The sequence below is a fragment of the Chionomys nivalis genome, chromosome 21 (genome assembly GCF_950005125.1).
Source record: "Chionomys nivalis chromosome 21, mChiNiv1.1, whole genome shotgun sequence".
Classification (NCBI taxonomy): Eukaryota; Metazoa; Chordata; class Mammalia; order Rodentia; family Cricetidae; genus Chionomys; species Chionomys nivalis.
In genome coordinates, this window is record NC_080106.1 from 44,321,853 (window position 1) to 44,336,965 (window position 15,113).

General features: G+C 41.4%; 1 protein-coding gene across 5 annotated transcripts in view; it reads right to left on the reverse strand.

The window, feature by feature from the left end:
• Positions 1–15,113, reverse strand: part of Inpp4b (inositol polyphosphate-4-phosphatase type II B) — a 789,563-nt gene that overhangs the window by 612,350 nt on the left and 162,100 nt on the right. The window lies entirely within an intron of this gene.

Sequence of the window (15,113 nt, forward strand, 5' to 3'; positions counted from 1 at the left end):
AAGATGTTGCATTTGTTTATGCTGTGGAATAATTGTTTAATGGTGCAAAGGTGTGCTGCGTTTTTTTATGTTGCATTTGTTTGACACTGTAAAGTTGTGTTACTTTGCCTGCCTAAAACACCTGATTGGTCTAATAAAGAGCTGAACAGCCAATAGCAAGGAGCAGGATAGGCAAGGCTACCAGGCAGAGAAAACAAATAGAAAGAGAAATTTTGGCTCGGGGAGAATGAGGAATGAGAAAAAGAGGAGGAGAGGAGGGTGCTAGGGACAGGCACCTAGCCACACAGCCAGCCATAGAGTAAGAAGGACAGAAATATGTATAGACTGAGGAAAATTAACAATCCCAGAGGCAAAACATAGTTAAAGAGAAATGGGATAATTTAATTTAGAAAGGCTGGCTAGAAACAAGCCAAGCTAAGGCCAGGCATTCATAAGTAAGAATAAGTCTCAATATATTTATTTGGGAGCTGAGTGGCAGGCCCCCAAAGAAGAAAAATAAAATCAACTACACTGTGGGAGTAGGTTTTGGGGTAGACTATGCTCAATCTATGCCCATTGTGAGACACTGTTGCTTCTGTGGCCTACAGATCAAGATGTAGAACTCTGAGCTTCTTCTCCAGCACCATGTCTGCCTGACACCATATCCTGCCAGAATGACAACAGACCACACCTCTGAAACTGTAAGCCATCACAAATTGAGTGGGTTTTTTTGGATTTTTTTGGGGGGGGAGGTTGTTTGTTTGTTTTGTAAGAGTTGTTGTGGTCATGTTGTCTCTTTGCAGCAATAGAAATTCATTAAGACAAAAGTTGCCCCCAGGGACTGGGGATTTGATGTGATAAGTTGATCCATGCTTTGTTTGGAGGGGAATGGACTTTGGGACTATGACTGCTTTAAGTGGGGCTTACTGGGCTACCCTAGCAGGAACATAAAACAATGATGTTGGGAGTGATATAAACTGTTGGGACCTGGCTCAAGAGTCTCAGCGAATGTTAGCATGTGGCCAAGGGACCAGTCTTGTGATATTTTGGTGAAGAATGTGGCTGCTTTTTGCTCTTGTATGAAAAAAATCTGCCTGAGACTAAAGTGAAGAGTTTTGGATTAATTCTGTTAACAGAGGAAATCTAAAAACAATCTAGTATTGACTATGTCATGTGGTTATTAGTGTCAACTCTAATAAAGATTTATAATGAAAAGAAGATGAGCAAGGAAAAATATGACATGTACAGTTTGAGCAGAAATGAAGCACCAGGAAGTAGAATGGAGCTAAGTTCTGTGTTCAGGGAGATAAACAGATTAAGAAATGGAATAAAGGAAGTGGTGACCTCAAGGCAAGGTTCTACCCAGCTAAGCTTCCAACCTGTGAAAAAGATTTAAAGAAAAACTCAGAACGGAGCACGGTGGTGCTGGCCTTTAATTGCAGCACTTCTGAGGCAGAGGCAGGTAGATCTCTCAGTTTGAAGACCTGGTCTACAGAATGAGTTCCAGGATAACCAAGTTAAGGGAACAATTAAAAAAGGAAATCTGGTGAAGATGTAGTTAAACAAGGGATCGTGTTTCCGCCCCACCAAGCAGCAGAGATTGGCAGTTTCAGTTACATGGTTCTGGCTTTAGAGACAAGGATAGAAGGAAGGGGTTATAGAATCTTCCTCCATGACTAAGAAAAGCTACTGACACCAGGCATGTGTAAAGAGTATCGTGAATGGAGGCCTAGAGAGGCCATTGTGTGAAGCTGTGAAAGTGAAGCTTGGGTTGCCTTGGAGACCCCAGGATGTTTGAGATACCAGAGTCGTGAGATACCTACAGAACAGAGATTCTCACAGGGAGTGGTACCAGCTGAAGAGAGAGAAGTAAACCGCAGTAAACAAAACTGTCATGAATTGGAGATCTGAAGAGCACTAAGATATCAGATATAAAGATAGAGAGGTTAGAGTTTGCCTGGCTGGTTTTCAGTCTTGCTTTGGTCCAATATTTTCTTACTATGCTCTCTTCCCGACATTTTGAAACAGTAACGTGTACCCTGTGCCATTATATGTTGGAAGTGTATGATCTGTTTTTTTATATTGACTTTGCAAGGGATTACAGTTAAGAGATTGCATGAATCTCAGAAGAGACTTTGAACTTTAGACTTTTAAATAAGTTTGAGACTGTTATGGACTCTGAAGACTTTTGAAGTTGGACTAAATACATTTTGTATTCTGATATTGTTACAACCCTCTGGGAGTGTGGTAGCTTGAAAGAAAATGCCCCCCAAACAAAGTGCCACTACTAGAAGGTGTGGTTTTGTTGGAGGAAGTATGGGGAACCAGTCTTGAGGTATCCTGTGCTCAAGCTATGCCCAATGTGACACACAGTTGGTTCTTCTGCCTAAGGATCAAGATGTAGAACTCTCAGCTCCTTCTTCGGAATCATGTCTGCCTACACACCATCATGCTTCCTACCATGAATAAAACGAACTAAGCCTCTGAAACCATAAGTGAGCCCCAATTCAATGTCTTCCTTGATAAGAGTTGCCGTGGCCATGGTGTCTCTTCACAGCAATAGAAATCCCAAATAAGACAAGAGGTGAAAAACATGACCCCAATCCTTGACCCAAGAACCCTAGAAATTAATTCAAATTGACAACCATTCACAAAGGAAAAATCAGTTTTCTCCAGTATAGTAACATTGTATATACAAAGCACATTTAAGGCAGGCCATATGCCCAGTAGATGGCAGACACAAAAACAACTCAAGCTTTATTTGTTTCATATTGCTATTGCTTTGTTTGGCTTTATTTCCCCCTCACATTATTGGTTTTTTTTTTTTTTTTTGCTTTAGATAGGATCTGGCAGGAAACGAGGGAGGTGAAACCATGATTAGAATATATTGTATAAAAAAAGCATTCTCAATAAAAAATCCGAAGTTTCATTAAATTTATTCTCTAAAAAAGAAAATTACAGGAATGATTAAAACAACTAGAGGGATATTATTTTCATACACTAATATATTCTCATAATTTTCCTCTAATTTTCAATGTTTTGTTTTGATCTGATTATTTTAGAAATGATTTCATTTTATCTGTAAAACCTTCCATTTCCTTGTACCATAATATAAATCTCTGAAAATTTTAATTATATGCATAATTTTTTGAATTTTTATTTTCTAAATGTTTATTTCATACAGAACCCAGTTCTTGATTTATAGTGGAAATTTAATATGTTGTACTTCTTAATAAATATAATAGTGTTTGAACTACAATTTTCTTTTCTTTTTGTTATATCATTATATATGTTTTATTTGTTTTCCTTCTTATATTTGATTTCCTTCCAATATGAAAGCAATTAAAGTCTTATTTTCTACAGAAATAAAATGAATTTCAAAAAAACAAATAAAATAAAATTATGTAATTCTTTTTAGACTAGCATTTCTCATATTCCAGAAACTCAAATTATTTACTCAAAATGTGTAATTAGAATTTTTATATAAGTTGTATATTTGGATTTCCTTTTGATTAAAAAGCTATAGCATTAGAGCCTAAAGATTGGAATCTGATCCATTATTTAGTAACATGACTTTCTTGATCTTGGTGCGGGCTTCACCTAAAGTTAGAGAACTCTAAAGAAAGTCTTCGTGGTGTTGCGTGGAAGTCTGGGTTCATCTGTTCAGGTTTTGTCTGACTTTGTTGTTGGGTTGTTTTATTTTGGTACTGGAAATTAAACATTATATTGGGCTCTTAGACCCTCGAGTATACACTTGAGCGTGGATTACATCCTAGCTCCATGGGGGCGTTTTCATAAGGAGATGCTGATACTGAGCTTTGCCGAACAAAGACGAGTATATCTAGAACATTTCAATTTGAAGAACTTACTCTGGAATAACGTTTCAGTGTAGTTCAAATACTTGCAAGGTGTTCTGTTTTGAACAGATTATCGAACTCCTCCTAGTCCTGATCCTCTGATCTGATCATAGACAAAGCTTAACACAGAGCATGTGGGAAAACTTAGTGCACGGGCTGCTTCTCTGTCTCCTATTCCCTTTGTGAATCCATTTCCAGCCTTTAGACAACACACTTTGAAGTAATTATGATGTTCTGTGACGTCAGAAGTGACTTCAGAAATCTCACAAACAGACACAGGAACTTTAAAAACAAGGAATTTCATAAAAGGCCCATCTGCCACATTGATCTTGGCTGAAAGAGACACTTTCTCATGAATGACAGATCTGTGTTCAAATCTCATCATTTTTAATGACTAAAAAGCTTCTTTTTGAAAAGATGAGTCAATATCATATATTAAGAGTAATGAATTTTGCACTTAGTTGGATTACATGGTTGGACAACGATTCTATTGTGGTCAGATTTCCTGGAGCGAGGTCAGTATGCAGCAAAGGTAAAAGGATTGGCCTTAAACAGATTGTCAAGATGAAGGCAAGAGCGTCAGGAGGACACAGTTTTCATGATGAGCCTAGTGAGTACCATTAAATAATTGAGCACAGGGCCAAGAGCTTAAGCTTTGGAGTTTATGGACATGTAGGTATATATAGTATGTTTCCTCTGCCATGGTTCAGTTTTATGCACCCAGCCTCAATATCCTAAAAGAATGGATGTAACTGTTTTTAATATCCCTTAGAAATAAGGAGTGCTGAAACAGAAAGGGCCTTTCTTCTCAGAGGATAGAATGCATTGGTTCCAAACCAAACGGGCTTAGAGAGCAGTGGAAACCGTCTGGTGGGGGAAAGTTGGCTACTGGGGAGAGTGACCACACAGTCTCTGTTCCGGTAGCACCAGAACAGCATTGCAGCAAGCGGTCAATGCTATAGTTCTGCCATTTGAGCTCAGTGTGAGAAAACCTGGATCAGGTTTAGAAGGAGATCCATTTGCAAATGTTGACACTCAATTATCTAGGTTTGATGACTGGTCTTGGCAGAAAAAGAGAGTAATACCCCCAAAGGCAGTGAAGCTGCATCCGGGGCTAAAACAGAAAGCTGTGCACATCACAGAGAAGACTCAAGGCCTCACTCACAACACAGGATGAGAAGATAAAAAAGCAAGAGTGGACGAAGCACAGAAACTTTCTCCAAACACATAACAGACACACTCGAACCTGAAAGTGGCATCACGGGAGGACGGTGCTGGAGTTTGGAGTTGGGTTTATAGATGATACACTGAAACTACTTTGGGGTGACTTGTTTCCAGCAGGAAATCGAAAGAGAACACCTGCTGGGAAACCTGAATTCCACTGAGTTCTAAAACAGTGTGTACAGTGGTAAATGAATAGTTTATAATTTGTTAACATTGTTCCTCAATACCTACTTTATTTAAATACCGTATAACCGTGATATCTGTGACCTCTATGAATTCAGAGGACAAAAGAAAACTTCCTGTGGAATTTTCTATACTTATTGTTGCAGAACACACACATTTGCAGTCCTCTGTACGTGTTTTCCACTGAATTCAGTTAAAATTAACCTGCACCAGCACCTGCAGCGCCCCATCTCCTGTCCTGCACCAGCGCTGCCTGCAGTGCCCTGACTCCTGTCCTGCACTAGCACAGTGTGCAGCGCCCCATCTCCTGTCTTGCATCAGCACTGTGTGCAGCGACCTGTCTCCTGTTCTGCACCAGTGCTGTGTGTAGTGCCCCAACTCCTGTCCTACACCAGCACTGCGTGCAGCACCCGGTCTCCTGTCCCGCACCAGCACTGTGTGCAGCGCCCTGTCTCCTGTTCTCCACTAGCACTGTGTGCAGCGCCCCATCTCCTGGCCTTGAGCAAGCCAGTCACACGCCCTGCTTCACTGCATCTTCCACCTTTCTTCATGCCCTCGTCTCTGCCAAGGAAACGTGGAAGACTGTTTTCGTTTTCCTCAACAAATGATGAGAACCACTCTCCCTTGTGCCCCTGATCTTAATGCTGCACAAGGTTATTCTTTTCTCTCATGAACTTCTTGAAATAAATGCCAGCTCTCTCTGAACTCTTTACCACTTCTTATTCTCCAATCCACAGCGTTTAGCCCCATCTTCCTCAACCTGTCACCTGACTAATCGCCAAATCCAATTAATTTGTCTGATCTTATAGTATTTGGCAGTTTGGAGACACAGGATAGTATTGGTCATTTTCTCCTTGAAACTCTATACTCTCTTAATTTTCCTTCTAATCCCATTTTCAATCACTTTTACTGGCCTGTTCTTCTGATTCTCCATAAAACACTAGATCTCATGGGCAATCTTTCATTCCCCACTCTAAGTCTATTTCTCGGGGATGCACTGCGTGTCTTCGTATTCAGGAACACTGTTTCTCCGTTGTTAATCCAGATCACAGTTCCTCAGCTCTTCCCAGTTCTCTCGGGGCACATTAAATCTAACAGTGACTGAATTTATCATCTTCCCCTGACAAGCTAGCTCTTCTTCCTGCATTTCAGTGAGTGCCCGAAGTCATCCTCAAACTAAATGATCTAGTCTGAAGCCTCAGTAGTAACATTCTTGCCTTTCAACTTTCCCTAGAACTTGCAACCCTCCCAACACACCTGGATCAGTAATGCTCTCTCTATCTTCCAGACATTTCTTCTATTCAGCCCAATCTTTTATGACTCCAGACTGACTTTGGGTGGTACTTTTTATAGCTAATAGTTGCGTTGTGGAATATTATTTTAATGAGGTAAAGGTCTGTTACATTTGTTTAATTATGTAAAGATGCGCTGCATTTGCTTCACCTTGCCTGTCTAAGACACCTGATTGATCTTACGAAGAGCTGCATGGTCAATAGCTAGGCAGAGAAAGGATAGGCAGGGCTGGCAGGCAGAGAAAATAAGTAGTAGGAAAAGTCTAGGCTTGAAAGAGAAGAAGAATGAAGGAGAAAGAAAGAAACCCACCCGGGGCCAGAAACCAGGCTAGCTATCAGGCAGTCAGATATGGAATAGATATACAAAAGAAAGAAAGGTAAAAACATAAAGAGAAACAGATTAAAATAAGAGCTAAGATGAGGCTGAGCATTCATAACTAATAATAAGTCTCCATGCCATGATTTGGGAGATGGCTGTTGACCCTGAAAACCTTCTACATAGGCGGGAGCATGATTTTCACTTGGAAGCAAGATTGTGGAATCTGTAGTTCGAATGTGCAGTGTCTCCCACCGACTCAGGTGCTTGAACAGCTAATCTCCACATGGTAATGTATTTTAGGAGATTATGGAATCTTGGTGGGAGAGGCTAAATGGACAAAGTAACTCTCTAGGTGGTGGGTCTTATGAGCGCCAACCCCAATTCCCTCTGTTCCTGATATGCAAACAGGTGAATAAGCCACATCGCATCTCAACCACCAAGGACAGCAGCCACTTCTGCCTCCAGGAATGAAGCCGTGTCTCCTCTGCCTCCAAGTTGCAAGTCAGAATAGCGGCACCCTTCTTCACTAAGCTGCCTCCATCCAGTAGCTTGTCTTTCAGGGCAATGAGCGAAGGATCTGGCACACCCTTGAAGAGAACAGGGCTTCCCAGCACCCCTGACACTCAGAATCAAAAACGCAGTAAAGGAAATTCCTCCAAAGCTCAATAATGTACAGACTTTCAAGACAAAGCACAGGAAGGCCTAAGCCCAAGGTGTCATGATGCAGAGGAGTCATAACAGGGAGAGACGGAAAATCACAGGTGGAAAAGGTGCTACAGAAATGTGTGCTGAACACTCAGAAAGTTTGTCTGAGGAAATCTGGGAGCTTCAAAGCAGGTCAGCACTTGAGAAGTGCTGTGTAAATGCCTTGTGGAGTCACAAGGAGCCATCATGAGAAAGCTGAGCACACTCTTGTTTTACTTAGTCCCTGCCTGTTTTTTTCCCCTCAAACTTTACTCTATCTGCCTACCTGATATTTTTCCAAAGTGTTTGAAAAAGGCCTTAATTTTTGTTTGTTTGTTTGTTTCACTTGTTCTGTGGCTGCAAAAGTATACATAGTCGCTTTCACATTCAACTTGAATCCACATTCCCTGGCCAGAGTCATGCATAGCTGACTCAAAAAAGATTATCTTTTATTTTCTTTGGGACAAATCTAATATTTTATAACAACAGACAAATAGTTTGGGTGGCCAGGTGAAGAGGGTGGGAAGACTGAAAAAACGTGAGATTCATGTGGAGACTGAGCTCAGAAAATGCAAAGTGTGAACAGCAGAAAATCCGAGACCTTCCACGTCCACCCTGGTCATTCCCTTGTTACTCTACCTGTCATATAAGCTTCATCACAGTGCCTGGGACCCCGAATCACTGGCAGGCACTGCCAGGTAAAAGAGTGCCGTGAGTCAACTCCAGCTCAGGGAACTCTGGTTCTGTGTTATTGTCTCCCTACTATTCAGAGAAATAAGGTCATTTCCAAACCACTTGGCTCACTACAAGCCAATAAGAGGGTCAGGCAGCCCTCCTTTCATGTTTGCTCTCTTCAAGGGGAACAGAGCTGAAGAAGACACCAAAGGAAGGACAGTTTGATAAAGACAGTGAAGACCACTCTTACCTGCAGAGCCAAACCAGAGGAGAAAAAATTAACAGTTTTCTTAGTTTTTCTGAAAGTGGAGGTTTTTTATTATTATTTACTATTTGGTTTATACACACATACACACACATACACACATATACACACACATACACACACAAACACATACACACAAACACACATATACACACATACACACACATACACATATACACACATACACATATACACATATACACACATACACACATTATACACACATACACATATACACATACACACAAACACATACACACATACACAGACATACATACACGTATATACACACACATACAAACATGTACACACATACACATACACACACATACACACATACACACATAGACACATGTACACACATACACATGCACACACACATACACACATACATACACACATGCACACACATACAAACATATGCACACACATGCACACACATACACATGTACACACACACATATACACACATATACACATGTGCACACATACACATACACACGTATACACACATACACACACATACACATTAGTTTTTAATGCATTTTTCTCGTTATTACACGTTTGCCTGCCACCTGCCCCAAATCGTGCATCTTCATTTGAAACCTCTTTAACAGAAAACTGAGATTATTAAGTATTAGGAACCCACAACTGCTCAAAATGCAACTAATCTGAGGCTGCAGAACATTCCGCCTGAAATGGGATATCTGTATCATAGCCTCTCCTACCAAGGCTTAGCGATAACTGTGGAATGGGGAGGTAGAAAGATTGTGGGAGCAGGAGCGGTGGAGGGCTACAACGAGACCGTCTTTGGGACTCGGCAGAATGGCTGACTGTGAACTCACGGGGTTAGAGCAGCATGCACAGGAAGTGTGCAAGCTCAGGCCCCACAAAATCTCAGCATGGGAAATGGGGAGCCAGATTTATACAAGGGTATAACCCCTAGTATGTTGGCTATGGTCCAGTGGGTGACCTCACACCCAAGAGGACATGGGCTGTACAGATTAGACGCAGTGGGGTGTGAAAAATGAGTCAGGTAGGTAGAGAAATAGAGGGGAATCTGGCAGAGCTGGGGGATGGAGGGATTATGATTAAAATGCATTGTATGACATTCGCAAAGAATTTTTAAAAGATTTACATTTACATACAGGAAAGAACAAAGAATAGAGCCCGGTATCTTAAATGCATTTTAGGACATTTTTTATAATCATGCATGATGTTCACTGCTCTGCTTTCAGCTCTCCAATTATGAACCCAAAATAGTGAGTACTAATATGTGCAAAGGATAGATTTTCCATTTTTTTCTAAAATCACAGAATGAAAACTGAATTTCTGTAGTTTTCTGCTACTATTTTAAAAATCTGAAATATTAATAATCAAATACTAGAGTACAACCAAAACAAATTTTGGAGTGCTATATGCCTCAGTTGGGTTGTTAATTCATGGCCTTAGCTTTAAAACGGAAAAAAAAAAAAAAAACAGATTCAAATCTCCAAACTGACAACTGCTCTTGGATTAACTGTGGAGCCTAAGCCCCCAGCAGTGCGTCCACTCAGGCTAACCCAACCCTTCAGTACCTCACTCTGACCTCACCCAGAGCAATGGTGCCATTCCAAGGTCAAAGAGAAAATCGTTGTCGTCCCACTGTCTGTCAACAAACTTAGCTCTCCTGGAACTGCCCAACCTCAAAGGAGAGGTGGCCTCACTCCTAGTAATCACTCTGTCCCTCAAAGGTCTCGAACTACACCTTCCTCCTCAGTCGACCTTGCAGATCTGTCCTGTGGGGTGCGAGATTGTTCTTTGATCTTAAAACTCTTTCTTCCATCCACTGTTCATTGAAACTTTAACGCTCTTTCTGTTTTACGGCCTTTAAAATTCTGTTAACACAGACTGGCAGCACAAGAAGAAATAATTGCTTTCATTAGCTTATGCTGATTTTCTTGACTTTCAAAAGCTATCACTTAATGTCACTTCTTTATTTAGTGTTTATTCATTCATGATATGTGTCAACCCTACTCAAGAAGGATCTGCTCTAAAGTTCAACTGAGGACCAAGCCCTAGGTCCCAGATCAAACATTAGACATCACAGATATAGAACAAAACCTGAACAGGAGACATTCATGATGTTTTGTTGGCAAGAAATGATTATCCATGAACACAATGAACACATTGTGCCTGTACATCAAGGTCAAATCTTTATTTCTATTTTCATTTCTTGGTGCTGGAAATAAAACCCATCATCTTGCACATGCTAAGCATTCTTTGTACAATAGTGCTATGCACTGAAGAGTATAAATCCCATACATGAGGCTGGAGAGATGGCTCAGTGGTTAAGAGCACTGTCGGTTCTTCCAGAGGTCCTGAGTTCAAGTCCCAGCAACCACACAGTGGCTCACAACCATCTATAATGAGATCTGGTGCCCTCTTCTGGCATATAGGCATGCATGCAGGTAGAACACTGTATATAATAAATAAATAAATAAATCTTTAATAAAATATCCCATATATGAAGAAAGAATGATGTTTCATTCAACATAATGACCCAAATATGATCCCAACCCTCACGGGTGAGCACGTGCTCCTAGGTGACAAATCTTTATTCAGCCTCTGCCCACATCATAAATTGAGAATGTAGGTAGAGTCAAAAATCAATTTATTAGATGTTGTCAAGCATTTTTAAAATGTGTTATATGGGAAAGGATGAGGAATGTTAGCATACACTACACATATGAGAACATACCATGTCCCAACCACTTCTGACGGCACAAGTTACTGGGTGTGCACGCGTGCAGATCACTGGAGAGCATGTACACCTCAGTCTGGATTATGATGGAAACCGTGTCAGTCATGTCTGCATCTGTCAAACTTCCTGAAAGAGAAGTCTACACCCTCTCTCTGCATCCCTTCACTTCTCTGCTGTCTCAGCTGGCTGCCCTTGATGATGTCACTGGTGGTCTCCTGCCTGTCAAATGGGATGCGCCTCTTTCAGACACTTTCCTCCTTGAATTCTCTGCAGTGTTGAGCACTGTGCAGACCACCAGAAGCTTGCATCATCTTTATTTCTCTGGCTTCACTGTCTAATCTATCTTCCTGCCTTTCTGGGGTTTCTCTATGTGTTTCTCTGCCTCTGGTTTCTCACCCCCACCCCCTCATCTGACCTCAGAATACTATCATTTCTGGGGAACAGCCTCAGCATTTGAGATGTTATATGTACAAAGAGTTAACACCTCTGTCATGTGTCACCTCCGATCTGACCACTCTGGCCCTATCCACTACCATCTTCCGGGAAGAATATTGCAATGAACTGGTTTCCTTTTCTGTACTCAGCATTGGAAGAGGTGACGGCACAATCTGTTCCTTCGATCAGACCATTCACTGCCCCCTGACCTCTTCAGGGCTTTGCTCAGTGTCTTCTTAATGAAGATGCCCAGGCTAATTTAAATATGAAACTCCCCCTGCCAAAGATACCCTGCCCCCTTCCCATTGATATTTTTCTCTATTCCTCTTTTCTAGACTCTTTTATATTTATTTACTATCTGTCTCTTAGTGTGACGTAAAATCCAGCAGTGCAGGGATTTCAGTCTGTTTTGTAGACTGCTGTATCCCAGCATCTAGAGTTAATGGGCTATAGAGAGAGGCCAACAACATTTATTAAAAGAAAGAATGATTATCATTAATCACGAATTCTTCTTTCTGTGGTTGAAGGACTGAGAGCCCACATGGTTGTGTCTGCACTCCATGTGTATCTGTCTGCATAACAGGCCTTTCAGAGAAATGTCCAGCCTTGCCGTTGTCTGTGTGTGCCCTTCCCAAATTCACGCAGTGAAACTTCACTACCAACACGATGAGACTGAGGAAGAACTGTTGGGAAGGGACCAACCTTCGAGGATAAAACCTGGCGCGTGAGACTAAGGGCAGCAGGAGGGAGGCTAGAGGTGGCTGTTTGACCTTTTGTCCCTTCCATCTTTGTTTGCTCAAGAAAAGAACAAGGAAGCAAATCCCTCACCAGACAGAATCCTAGTAGCTGCCTTGGCATCCAGCTTTCAGGGATGTAAGAAATAAATTTCTATTACTTACAAGTTACCTAGTGTAAGGGTTTCTACTACAACAAAAATAATGGACTAAAATAGTCATCGGGCAAAAGTAGGAATTGGCAGTGGATGCTTCCTGGGGGAAGGGTGTCATTTTTCTCCAGTATAGGAGATACACATGAATTCCCCTTGTTCCACTGAACAACCTCCTAACCATGTCTGAAGAAGTAACCCTAATTAAAGTCAGTGGGCCACACACAAAAGGAAGTCATGGAAGTAGAAGAATTCTCTAAGAGTGGTAGTGGGAAAGGGAGAAGATGGGGTGAAAAGGGATGGGGCGAAAATCACCAAAGGCGTTATATAAATGTACGAGACTGTCAAACAAACACTGGAGGGACACCGGTGATTCTGATGGATCGCTGGCTGAGACTAAAAGGCTCGAGTCTTGAACGGGAAAGGACACTTGTGTCCTGCCAGGCACGTGCTGTGGACCCCACAGGGTGTTGACTTTACCTGGTTGACCTGGTTGACCCCTGCGACTGTGAGCTAAAATAAATGCCTTGTCCCTTAAGTTGCTTTAGCCATGGGATTTTATCATGGCAACAGGGGAGAAACCAGGGCATCCACATTGTAACGCGCGTCACAGCACTGCAGGAGGAAGACACGAAACATACCATTTTCTAAAATCATCTTATTAAAAGAAGACTCCTCTGGAAGGTAGAAATTTGGGAAAGGTCAAAGGTCATGAAAAGGACAATGTATGAGTTAGAATTTTAGGAAATATCTTGCTATAGAAATCTACAGAAAATACAAAAGGGTAATGTAACAGGTTGCTTAGCACCAGGCACCTGGCTCTGTTAGGTGGCAACAGACATCACGTTGTCTCTTCCTTCTGTTCAGCTGCTCCCACTTCTCTCACTGATGGTTCAGGCAGAGCCACTTCTAATGGGAAGTGACCTATGCTTGGAATTTAGTGTTTACTTTCGCTTTTGTTCAATAAATTCTCTGGTTTCCATAGAAGAAGGAGGAGGAGGAAGAAGAAAAGGAAGAGGAAAAGGAGGAGGAGGAGGAGGAGGAGGAGGAGGAGGAGGAGGAGGAGGAGGAGGAGGAGGAGGAGGAGGAGAAGAAGAAGAAGAAGAAGAAGAAGAAGAAGAAGAAGAAGAAGAAGAAGAAGAAGAAGAAGAAGAAGAAGAAGAAGAAGAAGAAGAAGAAGAAGAAGAAGAAGGCGGTGGCTTGAGGGCTGTGGTGCTCTCCATTTCATAGCTTAGGGTACTTGGCTACAGATGAGGCGAGGCTGATGAATAAGCCTACTGATCACTGATATTATTTCTCTGCTGTTTTTATTTTTTTTTAATAGTTTGCAAGCTCTGTTGTTACAAGGAAAATCAATAAACAAGCTTTCAAGGAAACTTACACCCAGGGAGAATAAAGAGCCTTTGCCTTGAAGTTATTCTTTTTCTTTCTAAGGGAGCAATATCCACCCCATGCCAGAGTTCGCTGTCAACAGGAGCCCTGTGTGCTGAGACCCTTTACAGCAGGAACAAGATACCTAAGTATTTGCAGAGGGATTTCTTAGTTACTAGGTTGATGTCTGTGAATTTCACAATTTTGGAAGTCAGGCTGGATTTTTTTTAAGGAACTAATGTGACCAAGAAAATAAATCATTGTCCTTGTGTCCAGGGACTAGGAAAGAATTTGGGAAAAGCTACAAAAGGCCATCTTTGTGTGAATGTAAGTGAAACATAACCAGGTTAACTGGGACAGAGATTCCCATCTCTGTCTTCTCCGGAGCTCAGAGCTGACAAGGAAAGTGCATCCTTCAAGCTGCCCACTCAAGGCCATTGGTCTGTTATACAGTGATATCTCAGTGTCTAAAGGCATTATCCCTAAAGCACAAGTGTGAATTGTGTATCAGGGCACAGTCCAGTAGGACGGTGAGGCAATGGGAAGGGTCTGACACTCACCACTGTTTAGCATGTTCAGGCAATAGCCATTCACAAATATTAAACACGTGAAATGTTGCTAATGCAGTTAGAGAACAAATTTGCTAATTAAGTTTCATTTTAATTCCATTCAGATTTGAAGAATCCCATGCGCCTACAGCCTATCATATTAGATACCAAAGTCCTAGAGAGTAGGATGAAAATTTGTCAAAATGGGATTTCCAGTCTTCTAATAAACACATGGAACATTGGGAACCCTCAACACATTTCCATCATGGAAAAGCTACGTCATAAAGGCAGAAAAAACAATAGACATATGTCCAAAACTATCAAGTAAATCATAGTTAGCGGCAATAAAAGTTTAGAGCAATGTAGAATATCACTTACTAGGTAAGAACAGGGTCTGACAAGGATTTAGCAGAAGGAGAAAGCCCTGGGAAGGAGGCACATAAGAGTATGATGCCAATATTATAATCATTTATGACTGACTAATAAAATACCCCAATTTTTGCAGACTTACAGCAGTGCCATTTGTTTTGTTCATGAATGTGTATTTGGGACAGGGCCCAAGAAAGAATTTCTCTTGCTCTCCTCATCATTGTTACATAGGCATTCCCTAGACTAGGAGCTAGGTGACTTATTCACATGGCTGGCAGAAGAC